The sequence below is a fragment of the Triticum dicoccoides genome, chromosome 4B, assembly GCF_002162155.2.
Source record: "Triticum dicoccoides isolate Atlit2015 ecotype Zavitan chromosome 4B, WEW_v2.0, whole genome shotgun sequence".
Classification (NCBI taxonomy): Eukaryota; Viridiplantae; Streptophyta; class Magnoliopsida; order Poales; family Poaceae; genus Triticum; species Triticum dicoccoides.
Window position 1 is genome coordinate 501164086 of NC_041387.1, and position 6816 is coordinate 501170901.

The 6816-nt window shown below is 44.1% G+C and overlaps 2 long non-coding RNA genes across 2 annotated transcripts; one reads left to right on the plus strand and one right to left on the minus strand.

Moving 5' to 3' along the window:
• Positions 1-1543: 1543 nt before the first annotated feature.
• LOC119291109 lies at positions 1544-2602 on the plus strand. Its single transcript, XR_005142211.1, has 2 exons — positions 1544-2202; positions 2277-2602. It is a non-coding gene; the product is annotated as an uncharacterized LOC119291109 (long non-coding RNA).
• Positions 2603-2766: 164 nt separating this feature from the next.
• Positions 2767-5959, minus strand: LOC119291110. Its single transcript, XR_005142212.1, has 4 exons — positions 5358-5959; positions 4750-4840; positions 4405-4459; positions 2767-2973 (listed from the first exon to the last, which is right to left on the minus strand). It is a non-coding gene; the product is annotated as an uncharacterized LOC119291110 (long non-coding RNA).
• Between the last annotated feature and the right edge of the window lie 857 nt (positions 5960-6816).

A 6816-nucleotide genomic window follows, 5' to 3' on the forward strand; every position in this document is an offset into this window, starting at 1 on the left:
CATCATAAATGGATATAAATAAATAGATCACTAAGAAGACTAAGGGACTAAATGTATAGTCTCCAAACATGTCAGTTGATGCATATTCAACCATCATGCTCTCCATGCTCATAGGGGTCTCGTGACAGCTTGATGGTGTCCGGTTGAGGGTTTGGAGTGAGTTTCAAACCATTACCCTTGATGTCCTTTGCGTCCCGGTGGCGTGGCTTGGGTTGCACGCGCTATCCCATGGGATGCAAGACTGATCTTGATGTCCATGACCCGTTTAAGTAAGTTGTGGCCATTGAGGGCAAGTGCCTCAAATTGTTAGCCATCGATTACTTATAGGGACAAGCCAGAGATAATTAATTTACAAGAAGTAAATTAAAAACCATCATGGTTTTGTAATAAGAATGCAAAAATTTGACTCAAGTGTATAACTTGAAAATGCTCAATCTCAGTTGTGGGAACATGACACATTGAAGATCATACAGATCTCACAGTAATAGAGATATTCTGCACATGGGCAGTAGATCCAACTCATTACCTTGTGTTTTCCTAATATAATGAGGAAGATGTTATTGTCAAAATTTTACAAGTTTGTTGTGCTGGAGAAATCAATCTCGACCGCTGTGACATGTTCATGAAGAATGTCAATGTGGTAAACACATAGAACATATCATCCCGTTGAAAACCCGGTAATTTATTTATATTACAGATTGTGTAATATAAATACATCTTAATGTTGCAAAATTAATAGATTTCAAGAAGGTGGCACAAAATCATTAGTGTGAATCTCAAATTGCTAAGGATGACACCTTGAATTTTGCATATGTATTTGCAAGAAATTGAAAATCTTAATTGCAAATAGACGTATTAATCTCGACATGTAGTGAACATGGAGATACATACATTCCGGAATACATCATACTCAACAGAAATACACCACTATTATAATGAATAGTAATGATATTGCAAACTTGATGTTCAAGTGAAAAACTTGAATTATATAGACCTCAAATTAAATGAGATGATCTTGTATCAAGTTGCAAGATAATTCAGCAGGGTGAATTAATATTTTGCGAGAGAAAATTAATCTCAATCGCAATGAGATTGTTTTCTGAGAGGAAAAAATTATTTTTTCTCAATCGCAAATCAATATTGTTATGCGAGAAAAATTTAATCTCAATCGCAAAACAATGTTGTTGGACTAATAAGACATGTTATAGGGATTGCTAAAAAGCAAACGCATTGAACATGCCATATATAATAACCACATATTTTCTGAAATGTTAAAACTCAACAGAAAAAGGGCTGAAAATGCAAAGTCCAAGGAGCCAGATGGCTCAATTGTAAAATACAGTAAAGCGTAGAGCTAAACTGCAAAGATTCGTAAGCCTCGGGATCGAATCAGAATTTACTTGGACCCAGTTAACATTAAGATAAAGTCCGAGAACTAAATCGAGAAATGGCTGAAAGGATAAGATGCCCTTTCTTTCTCCTGTGTGGCCATCCCTGTAACCGTCGCCTCAGCGGCCACGGCCTGGCGTGGCCAGCCACGGCCGGGCGCGGGCGGAGCGCGGCGCACGGGGCGGTCGCGGGGCGCGGCGCGGCGCTGCCGGGCGGCGGCCAGTCGAGGCGGCGCGGCAGGGACGAAACCGCTGGAGCCGGCAACTTGGTTCGGCGGGGACTGAAGCCAATCGATGCCACTTGCCATGGATGCCTTCGTCCGCCGTCCAGCGTCAAGAGCCGCTGGGGGGCGTTGTTGTGCGTCTCGCGCTGAGGTCGCTACGCCGCCGCATCGCGAGGATGCATGCCATGGTTGCCAGCGCCGCCACCGGGAGGTCGAGGATGCGGGCACCGCGCGCTAAGCGCGTGCGGTTGTTTCCATCGCAGCCGCTCGCCCGTGGGCCGTGGCACGTCTTGCCATACACCGGCTGGTGCCTCGCTGCAGAGCAGCGGCCACGGGCGCCGCCATGCTCCTTGAGGGGCGTCTCCATGTAGGTTGTGAACGGCGCCTCCGGCCGCTGCGGGCTGGAGCGCTGGGCCTCTGCCACCGGTGATGCAGCCGTGCGGTAGATCACCGTTGGCACCATCGGCCGCAACCAGCGTCTCCGCTGCCTTGTGCCGTCATGCGAGCAGCGAGCGGCTCGATGGTACTTTCTTTTCTCCTCCTTTACGCACTCAGATGAGAGCAATTTGCTTGTGTGCGTAGGCGTACAGGTAACAATCAGATCATTGATTGATTATTAGAAGACAAGATCAAAAAGTGTACTTGATTGATTCCTCTTTGTAAGCCTTCTTGCCATTGACGGGAAGTTGCCGATCGGATCGCCACGTTTAGCACCATGGTGGTGGCATGGATCGGGTGGCGGCGGGCTGCACGCCGAACGGAGATCTGGATCGTCCGCATCCACCACCCCAATCCGCGAGGGCTGTCATCCGAGAACGACTCCATCGCGCGTAGCCGCTGTTGCTCTCTCGGCAGAGCGTGCTGATAACGTGTTAGAATAGACGAGAAAGACGGGAGACACAGAAGTAAAATAAATCCTTGTCGTCATTGATGATGGGTTACACATATATATAACCCCCGAAGGGGTGTCTCGGAAGGGACACGAGGCAACCGTCTCCTTTAGGAAAAGTATGGATTAACAGGATTAATTAAATCCTAACACATTCATAAGTCGTTTGCTTGCCAACAAACAAGTCCATCTCTCAGCACAACAGATGCCAAATTCTCAGCTACTAAAATGATTAAATCTATATCTCACCACAGCACACAGCTCATACCAAATTCGACCATCATTTATAAATCTGATAAAGTTCATATATTTATGAACTACCTCACAAATCCAACTCTGATTGACACCATATAGAATTAAAAAAATAAGATAATACATTTTGCATATTGCCAAGTACCACCACGTTCCCAAAAGCAAACAACTATTTAGTGTCCAAGTACCAACAGCAGAGTCAACATTCTTCAGTTATCATCTGAAAAAGACATGTAAGAGTCGATTTTAGCAACATTTTCACAAATCTAAGAAAAACAATTGACAACATGAAACCATGAAAATGGTAGTAATAAGCCATTGATGTCCATGATTTGAAGTTCACAATAGAAGAAGCATGCAGAATGCAGGAAGGATAGAGTATATGCTATTTAGTTTCTTACAACCTTAGTTACAATAGCCAAGAAATATGCAACAGTCAACAAACGTCCATAGAAGGCACACGAGCGGACGCGAGCAGCTAGGAATGAGTAAGAATTATGCATAACACACAGCCACACAGCCGCACGGCCACACACACACACACAGGCAGTCATGTTCAGGTTGTAGTTTCTTATATACTGAACACTGAAAGGAGCACAACTTCACAAGCCTACATATTTTTTTATCAGGGTTTCATAACATATAGATATACATCTTTCTAGCCACAAGAGAGGATAGGAGCTTGACGACCACGGTGCATGTAAATGCACACTTATGGATAGACCGCTTTACAAAATGAACGCACATATATTTCTTAGCTAAACATGTGCATGTATGGCTGATATGACACATGTACACTTGCATGTCTTTGTGTTTGTGTGTGTGTGTAATTTTATTTTCTTGATGCTTATACATGTATCTAATTGACCTATCTTGTGCTTGAGAGCTCATGTATGAATGTGAGAATTAGTTGGTTTGCAGAACTAATGGTTGTGTGCAAAAAGGTAATCTCATCATGTCATAAGAAATCATCACAATAACCCATCCAGTTGTTATCCTTTAACCAAACAAAAACACTAGGGTATCCTCTCTATCTTTGATCTCAACAAAACAAGAAACAAATGGTATCCCTGAACCACATGGCTGGGGATAACCCCAACCAGTCCCTTGCTACAATATCTAGATATGTGTGTGCTAAATAGTAGGCCTTATCTAAATTACTCAAGTTGTAGCTTCATAAGATTTCAGGTCACTGGTATTCAATGCCTAGAGATCAGTGATTAACAATTCAAACAGGAGAAATGGTTAACATGCAACAAAATAGTCAAGACCACACTATTACAATCCCATCTGCATGAGTCCTTTTGGATAACCCAATACAACAAAAGAAACTGGCAAAGGATAGTGTGGTCTCTTGTTAATGATATAATTGAAATTCTTCCTCCAATGGACTAAATATACACCTTTAGCAATAATGCATATCATGTATAGAAATAACATGTTAAATTTATTTGTTAATGTCAGGGGCCACAAGATTGGAACTCAAAGAAAAAGGTCACTTGTTGCTACTTCAGGAAACAGTGACTATGTCACATCTGACTATAAGGTCAAGTTTTCAGTGAACTCCATTAACCCATTCAGTAAAAGAAAAGGTAAACCATGCACCAGAGGTAATGATTTTAGACTAAAGAAGGGAGCAAAGGAAGAATACTTTGCTGACCACGCTGAACCTTAGATATCTTTGTTGCCCTTTCTTCATTCACAATCTGAAATAAAGAGGATGAACAATAATGAGGCAATGAATCATGTGTGTATCAGTACCCAAACATGCAAGGCAATAATCAGAGTCTAGCTTGTACACTTAAGTGTGGCCAAGCTATAGAAGCTACAATGCCCAACACAATCCACTAACATCTTCAGCTTCCCATGTTGCTGAGGAAGTATATGAGAACCCCTCAACACATCAATTAACAAGTACTTGGCACAAACAAACTTGTATAGAAAAAAATAACATTTCAGAATTTAATATGCTTCAAAGATTGCAAGGAAGGCATACTGATGAGCTGCAATGCAATCTTCAATGTTCAGTACTTGTACAGGCTATGCTCCTGCAGTGCAACCCCTAGCTCACTGTGGCTTCACAAAATCTGACATTGTATAGCATGTTTTTTAGCAAAGGGTGAAATTGAATACATATACATCTCAAATCATATGTACTACGTGTCTAGTCATCGTACGATTGCCCGAGTTTAGAACTGATTAAAAGTTTAGACATGTTCAGGAAACACATGTAAGGAAATGGCAAGTGCACAGATCACCCAATTTTTATAGGTTCAAAGACAGAGAACAAAAATTAACTATACAAAGTTAGATGATAGTGAAGCTTAAAGCTGCAGTAAGAAACATTAGATATACACCTTCTGAAAATCAATCTCGATGGAACAATATCAGATTGCATTTAGATTTTAGAATTAAACATAGCCACATCTCCTAGTTGAAAACAAAGGCACTCAATAGAAAAAGCACATAAAAGATTCCAAAATAATTCAACGAGCCGCTTCAGCTAGCATCATAGGAGGGGATCTAGATGTACAAAAATTTAGAGAAAACCTTTGCCTAGAGCAGCAACACGACACAAGAGCTACGTTCAGTGGCGGAACTCACTAATCGGTGGAGCAGGCCGGAGTACCGAGTACGTAGCAGAACGATAGAGGAGCAGCGGCCGGTGGTGGAGCTTGCTGGTCGAGGGGGCGGGCTGGAGCAGGTAGGAGCAGCAATATAGCAGAGGGGCGACGGAGCTCGCTAGTGGGGAGGTCGGGATCTAGTTGGTCGGGGGAGAAGCACAGATGTGAGCGGCATCGGGCTTAAGAGGGGAGGGTCGTGAGCGCTCGCGGGTTTCAGGTCCATGGGGAGCAGCGGTGGCCTTCAGAGAAGAGGGCTCGTGAGCGGTGGCCGCCTTCAGGTGGATGGGGAGCAGCGGCGGCATTGCAAGTTGAGGGCTCGTCAGTTGTGGCCGCCTTCAGGTGGATGGGGAGCGGCGGGCAGACGCAAGGCACCAGTGGAGCAGCGAGATGAAGTGTGCGGCGGGATTCAAGGGCCAGCGATGCAACGCAGGGTGGCAGTGGCTGGAGGGAGGCGGTCGCGGAGATGAACGTAGGTGGCGGCGGAGGAGAGGAACATCTGCGGCGGTCGAGGAGAGGAACATCGGCCGAGGCGTTGTGTGCCTGAGGAGAAGAGGATTTGGGAGGGCTCCGGAGATCTAGGTTTAGGGGCACTGGTTCGACGATGGAGATATTTAGCCACCTCAATTTTCAGACACACTCTCGGCGCCAAATCTTTTTTTTTTTGAGCAAAAATATTTTTTTTCGAGCAATCTCGGCGCCAATCTAAGTTTAGAGCACCCGCCAAAAACTTCGTCCGAAACAGGCCCGCTTCAATTTTCATTTAACTTTTAACTCGGCGCCTTCATTTCCAGTTGGGCCGCAAATATTTGCCAACATACATGGTGTCGATAGTTTGCGTGATTGCCGTCACATACTCTGCCTCCCTTTATATGTTTGCTGACATACAATGTGGCTATACTTTTACAGACACACGATGCATTTATATACAAAGGTTTATCAACAGACGATTTGGCAATACTTTTACCGACACACTGTATGATGACTTACATAAACAATTACCAACAGACAGCATGTGAGCTATAGTGGGGCGTGGTGTAGTGTATCTCCCGGTGGTGCTGGAACACCGCCGGGGCAATCACCGTGACGGCAATCTACACCAACAACTTCGTCGCCTTCATCACAAACTCTCTCACCATATATGCAGCGGTGTAACACCTCTTCTCCCCGCTGTAATCTCTACTTAAACATGGTGCTTAATGCTATATATTATTATCCAATGACGTATGCCCATCCAATGATGTTTGAGTAGATTCGTTTTATCCTATGAGTTGATTGTTGATCATGATCGGTTTTAGTTGTATGTTTTATTTTGGTGATGTCCTATGGTGCCCAACGTGTCGTGCATGCATGAGGGATCCCTGCTGTAGGGCGTTGCAATACGTTCATGATTCACTGATAGTGGGTGGCGAGAGTGACAGAAGCTTATACCCGAGTAAGGG